Genomic DNA, 13336 nt, shown 5'->3' with positions numbered 1-13336 from the left:
TGAATCTTCCATCTGCTGGTTTACTCCCCAAATGGCTGCAATGGCTGGGGCTGGGCCACACCAAAGTCAGGACCCCAGAGCTTCTTCTGGGTCTCCCACGTGGGTTCAGGGGCCCAAGCACTTGATCTACCTTCTGCTGTTTTCCCAGGCACATTAGCAGTGAACTGGATTGTAAGTGGAGCAGGCAGGACTCAAGATGGTGCCCATATGGGACGCCAGCATTGCAGGCAGTGACTTAACCTGTTAGGCCACAATACTGGCCTGGCCCCCACTGGTGCATCCTAATGGGCACAGCTGTTTCCTGACAGAGAGGTTCAGAGAATCCCTAGGTCAAAAGAGACCTGGTCTTTGCCCTGAAGAATGGGATCTCCCTAATCCACCCTCACATACATGCAGTTCCATGTACCTAAAATAGAGCTGTCAAGGGAAGCTCTAAGTTTTCTGGTGAAAATGCAGGGTTTGAAGAATATAATCCATATATTTTTTAGATTTTCCTCAATCTAGGTTTGCCTGGTGTTTCCCATGATTAAATGCAGGTTATGCATTTTGGGAGGAAAACCAACAGTGTCTCATACCAGGAAGTGCAGAAATGTCTATTTTCTCTCATTTCTGGTGACACTTTGATCCTTTGTTAAGGCGGTGTTTGCCAGGTTTCTCCAATGCAAAATGACGATTTTTGGCCGGCGCCGCGGCTCAATAGGCTAATCCTCCGCCTTACAGCGTCGGCACACCGGGTTCTAGTCCCAGTCGGGGCACTGGATTCTGTCCCGGTTGCCCCTCTTCCAGGCCAGCTCTCTGCTGTGGCCAGGGAGTGCAGTGGAGGATGGCCAAAGTGCTTGGGCCCTGCACCCCATGGGAGACCAGGATAAGTACCTGGATCCTGCCATCGGATCAGCGCGGTGCACCGGCCGCAGCACACCGGCCACGGCGGCCATTGGAGGGTGAACCAACAGCAAAGGAAGACCAAAATGACGATTTTTCTCTTGTAATTAATATGGATATATTTTGTGTGGAAATACTTTGACACTATGTAAATATCCTGTTTCTCATCAGTCTTTCATCTACAAGATGAAATCATCCATCAATTACTTCGGCTTATTATTAATATGATTACCACGTGGTGAATTTTAAAATGTCCTCATTCCCTCTACAGATATCAGTTGGCGCTGGTTTCCAGAAGGGCTTCCCTTCTTCCCCTTTCATTTATGTGCATCATTTTGAACTCAAGGGCTCTTGGTTTTTCCCCTATAGATTATAATTTGTTAGTATTTATTTTGTTACGCAAATTTTTTGACCACGTCATGAGCAGTATACCTGATTGGCGGGGGTGGGGAGAAATGTGCCCGGGACTCCCCCCGCCCACCAGCAGCCAGGCTGTGGGGTCCTTCCCGGGAGGTGTGGTGTGCCATGCCCTCTCAACCTCCTGCATGGGCAGGGCAGGCAGACTCAGCGGATCACCCGCACATTTCCAGGTTGGGAAAATCAGCAAGGAAGGAAGCTGATTCCACTTCCCATTCCTAGAAAACCTAAGACAGGGCTTCCTTCTCTCTGATCCAAAACTGCGGTTATCTGTCCTGTGTGTCAGCAGAAGACCTTAGACTCAACTTTTCTGGATCTGGAAATTGGGCTCCCACAGGAAATAAAACTTCTATCTGTTGGAAGCCCTTCATGCAGTTAGAACTTTGAGCAGGGGCCAGTGCTGTGGTGCAGTGGGTAAAGCCGCCACCTGCCGTGCAGCAATCCCCATATGGGCACCAGTTTGAGTCTTCTGATCCAGCTCTCTGCTACGGCCTGGGAAAGCAGTAGAAGATGGCCCAAGTCCTCGGGCCCCTGCACCCATGTGGGAGGCCTGGAAGAAGCTCCTGGCTCCTGGCTTCGGATCCTGGCTCCTGGTTTCAGATCGACACAGTTCTGGCCATTATGGCCAACCAGGGAGTGAACCAACAGATGAAAGACCACCACCCCCCACCTCTCCTTTTCTCTCTGTAACTCTGTCAAGTAAATAAAAATAAAAAAGAATTATGAGCAGGGAGCAGAGCTTTTCCTAATAACACAAGCTGTTATTATACCTCCAGAAAGTCCACTAGGTGGTACTACAGCTTTTTCACTACTGCTTTTTCTCTTCTCCAGTTGGAAGTCACTGTCCAGAATTATTAACGTTCCGAAGTGCTTGCCAACCACTTTTGAAGGCATGTCTCTGGTTGTCCTTTAAGAGACTAAAGCATATAATAGCTACAAAAAATGGTTTCACGTAGTCAAGTTTCTATTACTACACAGAACATTAGTATTTACTCTTCTTTGTAGCTTTTTAAGTGAAGACCAAGAAGCAACCTTAAAAACCTTCCAAGTTAGAATCCAAACTTAGTTTAGAACCTTTACAAACTATTCCCTCCATCCGAACATCCTCTCTTTCATATCAATTCTTATTTCTACAAATTTCATACTTTGTACAAAATTAACATTAAAGTATTTTGGAATAATGCAGCATTATGTTGGCAATTTACTCTCAAACAGTAGAGTATGTGTGTATGTGGAGAGGGGACAGAAAAGAGAGAGAAGAATAAGGAAACCCGGTACTTGCTATCACCAGTTTCTGAAACTCAAGCTATTTCTGATAATCTCAATTTTTATATTTATTGGACCATTTTATCAATTTATCAACTGGAATTATTCTAAAGACATTTTATATTAAACAAACATTCTTCAAAGTCTACCATTTAAAAAAAAAGATTTATTCTATTTATTTGAAAGGCAAAGTTACAGAGAAAGAAAAATTTTCCATCTGTTGATTCACTCCTCAAATGGCCACAACAGCCAGGACTGGGCCAGGCCAAAGCCAGGAGCCAGGAGCTTCATCCAGGTCTCCCGTATGGGTTCAGGGGGCCCAAGCACTTGGACCATCTTCTGTTACTTTCCCAGGTGTATCAGTAGGGAGCTGGATCAGAAAAGAAGCAGCTGGTTCTTGAACCGGTGCCTATATGGGATGCTGGTGCTGCAGGTGGTGGCTTAATTTGCTGTGCTACAGTGCTGGCCCCCGAAGTCTACCACTGTGCAAAATACTTGGCTAGTTGTCACGGTTTTAAAGTCCTGTTGTGGGGCCAGTGGTGAGGTGTAGAGGGTTAAGCTGCTGCTTGTGATGCCAGCATCCCATATCAGAGTTCTGCTTTGAGTCCCAGCCACTCTGCTTCGGATCCAGCTTCCTGCTAATGTGCTTGGGAAAGCAAAATATGGTTTGCATTTGGGCTGCAGACCCTGTGTGTGTGTGTGTGTGTGTGTGTGTGCGCGCGCTCACGCTTCTCCCCCTCTCTTTGTCACTCTACTCGTAAAATAAATAAATATATTTTTAAAGTCCTTTAGAGAAACTCATGTCCCTGAATGGACTTGCTATTAGGATGAGTATGAGCTTTGGAGTCAGTCAGACCTATCACTTACAATATAAACTTGACTCAGCATAGTATAGATTTTGGTTCAGTGTCGCACTTTCTTATCTTTTTTTTTTTTTTTTTTTTTTGACAGGCAGAGTGGACAGTGAGAGAGAGAGACAGAGAGAAAGATCTTCCTTTGCCATTGGTTCACCCTCCAATGGCCGCCACGGCTGGTGCGCTGCGGCCCGTGCACCGCGCTGATCTGATGGCAGGAGCCAGGTGCTTATCCTGGTCTCCCGTGTGGTGCAGGGCCCAAGTACTTGGGCCATCCTCCACTGCACTCCCTGGCCACAGCAGAGAGCTGGCCTGGAAGAGGGGCAACCGGGACAGAATCCGGTGCCCTGACCAGGACTAGAACCCCATGTGCCGGCGCCGCAAGGCAGAGGATTAGCCTAGTGAGCCGCGGTGCCGGCCACTTTCTCATCTTTTTTTAAGATTTTATTTTTATTTTATTTAAAAGGCTGAGTTACAGAGAGGCAGAGGAAGAGAGAGAGAAAGAAAGAGAGAGAGAGAGAGAGGGAGAGACAGAGAAAGGTATCTCCCATCTGCTGCAGACGGCTCCTCAGACGGCTGCAATGGCCAGAGCTGTGCTGGTCCGAAGCCAGAAGCCAAGAGCTTCTTCTGGATCTCCCACATGGGTGCAGGGGCCCAAGGGCTTGGGCCATCTTCTACTATTTTTCCAGGCCATAGCAGAGAGCTGGATCAGAATTGGAGCAGCTGGGACTTGAACTAGCGCCAAAATGGGATGCTGGCACTGCAGGAGGTGGCTTTACCTGTTACAACACAGTTCTGGCCCCACTTTCTCATCTTTAAATCAGGAAATACAGTACCTACAAGGAACACTGTGTGCTCCTTAGGGTTAAGGAGTGTGTGTGTGTGTGTGTGTGTGTGTGTTTCTTTTGACAGACAGAGTTAGTGAGAGAGAGAGAGAGACAGAGAGAAAGGTCTTCCTTCCATTGGTTCACCCCCCCAAATGGCCGCTACTGCCGGCACGCTGTGCCGATCTGAAGCCAGGAGCCACGTGCTTCCTCCTGGTCTCCCATGCGGGTGCAGGGCCCAAGGACCTGGGCCATCCTCCACTGCCTTCCTGGACCACAGTAGAGAGCTGGACTGGAAGAGGAGCAACCGGGATAGAATCCGGCGCTCCAACTGGGACAAGAACCCGGGGTGCTGGCGCCGCAGGCAGAGGATTAGCCAAGTGAGCCGTGGCTCTGGCCAGGAGTGTGTTTTATTCATTGAGTATATTGTCTGATATTTAGTAAGTTCTCAATTGTTTATTGGGCTGAACCAACAGCAGAAAATAAAAAATATAATTACAATACAGAGTAGAAAGAAGTGAACCAATTTCAAACTGACCCATAACAGCAATTTCATCAACACAGTCACAGACATCTTCTATTTAGTAGATGTTTGGAAAGAGGCTGGAACATTCCTTAGTCCAAAGAGAACAATAAATTCATGCAAGTCTTGAGTAAGAGAAGTGAAGCCAGTGCTTAGCTAGCCTGATAAGCAAGCCCCGCTGCCCAATAACTCTTGCTTGGTATGAGGGTGGGAAAGGTACTGGCAGCACTCAGTCTCCTAAGTCAGCCGTCTGCAACATCATATGGGCATCGGGTCTGGAAGCTGCAGTGATCTGAATTTGTTAGGTAGGAAGTTAGGTATGAGCTTATGTGTGTATGACAAAGGCCTAAAGAGAAGACTTCTACGTCCAGCATATGCATCTACATCTCAAAGTCTTCCCAATAATGCTTTGGGGCAGCCCAGTGTTCGCATCCTGCCCTGCCCCCTTCTACCTGATAACCTGCCAGGTGGAGGTCCCTGCCCCTTCTGCCTGACAAATCTTCCACAATCTCCCAGATGCAGCCCAGTATCTGCATTTCAAATACCCTGCTCGGGATCTCCATTCTCCAGGGGGTCCTGCTCACCCTTCCTCTGAACCCAGGTTGGCGCCAGCTAGGCTTCCTCCTGTCTGATACCTTCAAGGGAACACTCAGATAGAAGCTTCTTAATATTTACAGCCATAAAATCCTTTGTTTCAGGAGGAAATGTGTGAAGACAGAGACCCATCTCCTTAAAAACCCCCGGCCTCAAATGGACAGCACACTCAGCCCTCTGCCTCTATGCTGAGTCGCCCACCTGCCTGGCCAGGTGTAATCTCTCCACTCAACCATGTAACCTTGCTCCTTCCCACGTCCAAGCGACTGCACTCTCTCTCAGGTCCTGTCTGGAGAGGTGCCCATCCGTTCTTGCGGATGTCCCTACCCTAATAAACTTTGCTACTTCTACTTTCCACTACTATGTCTCACGCCTGAATTCTTTCTTGCGCGAAGACAAGAACCCTCCAAATTTCTCTGGTAACAAATTCAGCAGCAGGGCAGGAGGAGCCCAGGGTTGCCAGGTGCGTGATGACTCCAGCTGCTAGGACTTTCTCCCCTTTCCTTAACCCGCTGACACACAGACTCTAGCATGGAGCAGGAGTACCTGCAAGGCTTGCTATGACACAGTTTACTGTAGGTTTGGGTGGGGCTCAACATTTGCATGTCTGATAAGTTCTGGGATAAAACTGGTGCTTCTGGTCTTGAGACTGCATTTTGAGAACCAGTCAATTCCACTTCCCTTTGACGAAGATGTCAAAAAGGCAGTCAATGTCAGCGATTCTCATTAGCAGTGGGAAGGAGAGAGGGGCTTGCCAGACCTCCTCAGGACTGGGAGAGCTTTGCAAACTACACAGACCACTTAGAACACTCCCTCTCCACCCCATGGGGAAATCACCGACTCCATTGCCTGCAGGAACCACCATTCTCATGTTAGGGAATCACACCCCTTAGGTCATTACAGTGGGAGGAGACGGAAAACAACTTAGTCCTTCTTGATGTCTCTGGCCCCTCTACCATTAGTTTCTCCTCGAGTAATAAGGATCCCAGTCGGACCTCACTGTGAAGAACCAGCCTGACTAACTGAAACACCTCTTCTGAGATTTCTGAATCTAACAGGGACTCAACATGTGCATCTCACCACCATTCTCCACATCAGGAGAAGGAAATGACCAGAGCGGTTCCTCCTTGCCTCTGAACACCTATAATGTGCCCTGTGCCAAGTGCTTGACAAGCTTATTTACCTAAGGTAAACAACGGATGGAACCAAGATTCAAATGCAAATATGCCTGCCTCTGTTAGATAGGAAGTTATAAATCAGCCATGTGTATGAGAAGGGCCTGAGGAAAACAAAGCATCTGCAGAAGCTCACCTAGGAAACAGCCCAGTGTTTTATGTGTCACAGTTCTGCCCATTCCCTGATAACTGCACAGGTTGTCTCAGCCCTTCCCCCAGGGAAGGCTTCCCAGGAGAATCCTCTCTCCTCAGCACCAAATGGGTTACCTGGCCTGATGACATTGAGCAATAAAACCATTACATCCTTCCTCCAAGGCAGGCACCCTAGGGGAGGCTCCTCTGCCTGGTGCCAGGTGGGCTCCCCAGTCTGATAGCATTGAGTAGTGAAACCTCAGGAGGAATTTCACCTAATTCGCACTCAGCAAACCCTTTGTCCTGGAGAGGGAGGCAGGAAGCACTGGACCCCTTCCCCTTAAAAACCCCATCTGAATACAGACTGTGCTCTCAGCACGCAGCTCTCTGCTGAGCCACCTGCCTGGCCTGCCGGGTGCATTCTCTCCAATTAACCATGTGACTCTGCTTTCCCCCAGTCTGAGTGACTGGGCACTCTCTCTCTGATTCTGTCCCATCCGTTCTGATAGATGCCCTACTCCAATAAACCTTGCTACCTTGCTTACCACTGTTCTCTGTCTCCTGTTTGAATTCTTTCTTGCATGAAGATAAGAACCTACCTCACCCATCTCTGCTAACACCTCCACAGTAAACTGATTCTCTACTGCTCCAAAGAAGGACTGTATTCAGGGCAGAGAAGGCACAGGGAGGAAACCCACGCTCCATACAAGGCAGCCCTTCCCAACCACTAGTGCTTTCCATCATGCAATGGGCCATTCCACAAACATCCACTTCACCCTGGGAAGCACGAGTGCAGGACTGTGACTGTGCCGTGGAGATTTCTCACTGACAGCAGGGCTGGCCTTCCTGGTGCTTTTCCTTAAGATTCAGTGAAGAGGTGGGATGACACTATGTATTCCAAAAAGTGACAAGAATGGAAGGAGTCAATATGACTTCATGCTGTCAAATACCAGCGTCTCAGTGCCTTCCTTTCTGAGGTGGTGAGTGCTTCACTCCAGGAAACTTTCAAAGACCAGACAATGGCTGCGTAAGAATGCTCTGGTGGAGATTCAGAGATCTAATACAAAGCATCTGATGTTTTTCTTGGGCAGAAATTAAATCTGCCCCCCCGCCCCAAATGCCTATTAATCTTGGCCTCAGATCTAATTCACAGTTACTCATAATACCAGTAACCATCTTTACTGCCACTCACCAGACATTGTTGTCTTCCACAATCCTGAAAGAAACTGATAAACTAGGAACTACCATCTCCATCTTATGCACATAACCGAGATCCAGAATGTTGTTAAATAGTTAAATAACTTGTTCAAAGATCATACAGCAAGCAGAAAGGACATGGATTCAAGCAAAAGTCTGCCTTACTGCAAAGACCACGAATTTAACCACCATTCTTCACCATACCAATATACCACTGCACTGCCTTAAACCATTCTGTTTCAGGACACTGACTGTATTCAAATCAAACAGTTAAGGTTGTGCAAATTTATAATGTAACAGAAAGTGAATTGTGAAAGCACTTGGTACACTCAAAAGATTGCTATCTCTCTCTTTTTTTTAAGATTTATTTATTTGTTTTGAAAGAGTCACAGAGAGGGAAAGACAGAGATCTTCCATCCACGGTTCACTCCCCAGAGGGCCACAATGGCCAGCCAACACAGGGCTAGGCCAAAGCCAGGAGCCAGGAGCTCCATCTGGGTCTCTCACATGGGTGGCTGGGGTTCAAACACTTGGGCCATCTTCTGCTGCTTTCCCCTGGCCATTAGCAGGGAGCTGGATCAGAAGCAGAGAACATATAATATAATATGGGACTAGAACCAGCACCCATACCCATATGGGATGCTGGCATCGCAGGCAGTGGCTTTACCTATATGCCACAATGCTGGCCCCAAAATTGGCATTTTAAAAGAAGCTTTATCCACATTAGTTAAAATGCATTCTTATATTAAAGTGGGCTTACTGACACATCAATTGATGATAGTTGAGAAACATACCTACTATTAATTCCTTAAGGGTCTCCAAGTTTTATTTCTGCACAAAGACAGAACTCTTGAATACTTTAACACACATATCCACACACGCACACATATATACACCCATTGATTATATTATTATATATAATTTTAGGATAAGGAAGATATTTTTCTTTCTTTCTTTTTTTTTTTTTTTTTTTTTTTTTGACAGGCAGAGTGGACAGTGAGAGAGAGAGACAGAGAGAAAGGTCTTCCTTTGCCGTTGGTTCACCCTCCAATGGCCGCCGCTGCAGCCGGCGCACCGCGCTGATCCAATGGCAGGAGCCAGGATCCAGGTGCTTTTCCTGGTCTCCCATGGGGTGCGGGGCCCAAGCACTTGGGCCATCCTCCACTGCACTCCCTGGCCACAGCAGAGAGCTGGCCTGGAAGAGGGGCAACCGGGACAGAATCCGGCGCCCCGACCGGGACTAGAACCTGGTGTGCTGGCGCCGCAAGGCGGAGGATTAGCCTAGTGAGCCACGGCACCAGCCTTTATTTTTCTTAATCCCATATAGAATGGGCATTTAATATGGATTAAGGGAGGCAGACAGTAGTTTCATTTCTTAACATTGCTTTTATCTTTATGATCATCCACATCTTTTATATAAAAATCACCCAGGTCACTTCTTCCCAGAGTCAGCATATCCTTATTGATTGGTGTAGTTTATTTTGCTCAACAATGAGAACTATGCAATCTGCTTACTTTTTCTCTTTGCTATGGCTGCTAGGAACCTCAGCCTTTGCTCTCATTTGCAGGACTTGTTTCTCTTAAATTTTCTGATATATGTTATCTTCCTTCCTTATCTTTTCCCACTACTTTTGCAAAGTCTTTTCATTATAGTTTGAATGGACTATAGTTTGTTATATCTGTGCTTTTTAATGTAAGCTGGCTCAGATCCCTTTTAGACATAGGTGGAATATAAAGGGTGATTAGAGAGTTGACGTAATAATTAATTAATCATCATCATGAACTTGGGTAATAACCTGATTTTATCCATTCCTATGTTTACAGTAGAGACTGAATGTCCTTGTTCTGTCTTTGAACTGCTGGCGGGTTTTCCCAGCTCACAGCAACAGCAAGATGTCAGCAGTTGCTGTATCTTTTCCCAGGTGATTGCTATATAGGCCAGCACATGCTACCAAGCTCCTTCCCTTCTCCTAATTACCACTTAAAGAGGGAACCTGGCTGCTCTTTTCTATCAGCACTTTCCAGGGGCAGGAACAAGATTCCTTCCCTCTACTAATTGGCAAGGAACCTTGGCGAGCTGGGATGCTTCTGTCGGAGCATGCACAGTTCCTTTATGGGATTGCTCCTGTGTTGGAAACTGGGCCTTCAAGTTCTTGGCACTCAGAAGCCACCTGCTCCTTCCTAAACTGGGTATCTCTGAAGAGAAACATTGAGGACACTTCTCTAGAAATCCAAGGAATATCTTGCACCCCAAATCCCAGCTCTGACAACCTTTGTGCTGATAGAACCTCAACTGCTCTTTCCTTCTCCAGCTGTAAATGAGTTGAAGTTCTTTGGATTTCACCCAGTCTATAATTTTATCCTGCAGTTTCTCTAGTGGCTTCTTATTGAGGCTCTTATCACTGGGCTTCTGGGGAAGTTTTCTGAAACCCTGCCACCTGTTTCTTGGCACACTGGATCCAGTTTGCCTTTGATCACATAAATAATTATGGGTTTGGGAGGTCTGTGGTTATTCCTGTAGGGTGATTCTATTTCTTGTGAAACAAAATAGAGTATTATCAAACTCTTCCCACTTATGTCACCCCAACAGCTTCTGATAATAGTCTTACAAGGGCTTAACTAAGCATATTCGTATCCACTCCTGACGGAAGAGAATCAGCTTTAAGCATTTCCCCCAGTGATATTTGTTTTAGGGAAATTCTATCAACTAACACTTTAATTTCTCCAGGTTCCATGAACTGTTACTGTCCTCAATGCCAAACAACAGATAGGATTTCTTTTCACCTTATCTGGCACAGACTATTAGTTATCCCACAATATTGTTCCTTCTATTTTTGCATAATGATGTAATTTTAACTGGGGACACTACCCTGTATTACCCAGATTCCCTTGTAGCTAAATACAGCTATTTAATTAAGTACTGGCTAATGGAATGTGAGTAAAGTGTGTACTTCCACTTACAACTTCTGGTTCACGTCCTTACAAGGAAGGAGCATGCCTTCCCTTTCTACTTTCCTCCTTCCTGCTAATGCGAGTCAGGGCTCAGGAGCAGGAGCTGCAGTGTGGGACAGAAGCAGTAAGAGCTTGAGTACTAGGTGATTAGGAAGCCTTATGCTAGTCTAGGCTTTCTTCTACTCCAGACTTATGTGAGAGAGAAATAAATTTATTTATTTATTTGAAAGGCAGAGTTACAGAGAGAGGAGAAGAGAGAGAAATATCTTCCATCTGCTGGTTCACTCCCCAGGTGGCCAAAACAGCCAGAGCTGGGCCAGGCCGAAGCCAGGAGCCAGGAGCTTCCTCTGGGTCTCCCACGTGGGTACAGGGGCCCCAGCACTTGGGTCAACTCCTTCTGCCTTCCCAGGTGCATTAACAGGGAACTGGATCAAGAAGTGCAGCAGCCAAGTCTTGAACCAGCACCCATATGGGATGTTGGCATCTCAGGCAGAGGCTTAACCTGATACACCACAGCACCAGCCCCAGAAATAAACTTCTTATCCAAATCACTGCTTTTTGGTCTTGTTATTACAGAAAAATCAATATTCTAATCGAGATTCGTGTCAGACCAGTACTTTCCAAAAAGAAAACTTTCTATGAAAATAAGAATAGGCATGGGGGAAAATAGAGCTGAAGTCAAACTCATGGCACAAAGTTCATATCAAAAGAAAACAGAGTTGGGGCTAGCACAGTGGCATAGTGGGTTAAGCCATTGCTGGCAGCACTGGCATCTCATATGGGTGCCAGTTCGAGTCCCAGCAACTCTGCTTCTGATCCAGCTCTCTGCTATGGCCTGGGAAAGCAGTAGAAGATGGCCCAAATCATTGGGCCCCTGCACCCATGTGGGAGACCCAGAAGAAGCTCCTGGCTCTTGGCTTCAAATCAGCCCAGCTCCAGCCATTGTTGCCATCTGGGGAGTGAACCAGTGGATGGAAGATCTCTCTCTCTCACTCTTTCTCTCTCTGCCTCTGCCTCTACCTCTCTGTAACTCTGCCTTTTAAATAAATAAGTAAATCTTTTTAAAAATGGACTCTAATCACAGTTTTCTTAAACTATTTATGGGTACACTAACCCTGTTTCTTTTCTTAGTAGAAAGCCCTCTGCAAAAAACATTCTGTTGTTGTTGTTCTTCAAAGTCTTCTTCTTTGGCAATTCCTCCTATCAATCTCTTCTTTGATGCTATGCCGCCCACACACTGAGTCATTCCAGGCTGGATTATGAATACCTCATGTCTCTTTAGTAGGACAGGACACAGAAGAAAGGTGGAACCTGGAAATGAGTGAAGGGTTAGATGCTCAGAGTATGCATTCAAGGTTTGCAGAATGTTACCTCCATGTGCCAACAGAAATGGCAGCTGAGAGAACCTGATCACTCACATCTGCCCCAGTCCCAAAGTCTCTGAACACTATCAAGATTTCTAGAGTTTAGGCTCAGAAGACAAGTTCTAGAGAACATGGCTGCTTTCGCCTTAGGAAATCAGATTCAAGGGCCAAGAGTTTTATGAGTTGCTATTAAAAGGAATTCAATCAGGCCGAGGGTGATCACGCGGAACATGGAAAATGAATCCAAGAACTGGTTAGTGATGTCTCTAAAGTTTTTTACTAGCCCTGAGATCTTGGTACAGCTGGAAGAATAGACCTATAAATACTTGTCCATCTTGAATTAATGTAACAGATTACCTCAGGGGATGGACTTGGAGATGGGACAAGGGACTAGAGCAGAAGGACACACTTGTGATTAGCTGCTGGAACTCCCTGTACTATTCAATTCTAAACACAGAGGCAAGGGAGAGAATAATACTTGATTCTTGTAGAATACGTATAGCCATAGTTGATGGTTGCTAAATTATTTTTAAAGTTCCTTTTATTTTATTTGTATTTATTTGAAAGGCAGAGGGACAGAGAGTGTGTGCTATTAACTGATGCATTCCCCAAATGCTTTCAATGGCTGGGCTGAAGCCAGGAGCCAAGAATGCAATCAAAGTCTCCCAAAAGGGTGGCAGAAACTCGATTACTTGAGCTGTCACTTCTGCCTCCAAGGGTCTGCATTGGCAGGAAGCTACAGTCAGGAGCCAAAAGTGAGAATTGAATTCAGGTAATCTGATATAGAATAAGGGTATCTTAACCTCTAGGATAAACACTCTTGGGTGCTAAATTTTTACATGGTTACAGAACTGCTTAAATTTATCAAGACAGTAGCCAAAACAGGAAGTCAAAGTCCTTAGTAAAATGGATGAGCTTCTTCAGAGCCATCCTAGAAAAACACTGCCCCCCTACTCCACAGCATTATTTTTGTGTTGTTCAGAAACCTCAAGACACAGCAGGAGCTTCAGTCCATGTCATAAGAAATAAGTAAGACTTCTGTCTCTGTCTCTGGGTAGGAAACAAGAGGGCTTGAGTACACCAAATGGAGTATAATCTAGGATCCTGGCATTGCTATGGGGATTTCTCTGGCCAACGAGTCAGCAGTGGTTACACC

General features: G+C 46.1%; 1 protein-coding gene across 4 annotated transcripts in view; it reads right to left on the bottom strand.

Annotated features, from left to right (window-relative positions):
- PKD2L1 (polycystin 2 like 1, transient receptor potential cation channel) overlaps window positions 1–13336 on the bottom strand; it is a 116590-nt gene that overhangs the window by 11340 nt on the left and 91914 nt on the right. The window lies entirely within an intron of this gene.

Source organism: Oryctolagus cuniculus, chromosome 15 (assembly GCF_964237555.1).
Source record: "Oryctolagus cuniculus chromosome 15, mOryCun1.1, whole genome shotgun sequence".
NCBI classification, from domain to species: domain Eukaryota; kingdom Metazoa; phylum Chordata; class Mammalia; order Lagomorpha; family Leporidae; genus Oryctolagus; species Oryctolagus cuniculus.
Note: the sequence above shows the minus strand (reverse complement) of the source record. Positions and strands in the feature narration are given on the sequence as shown.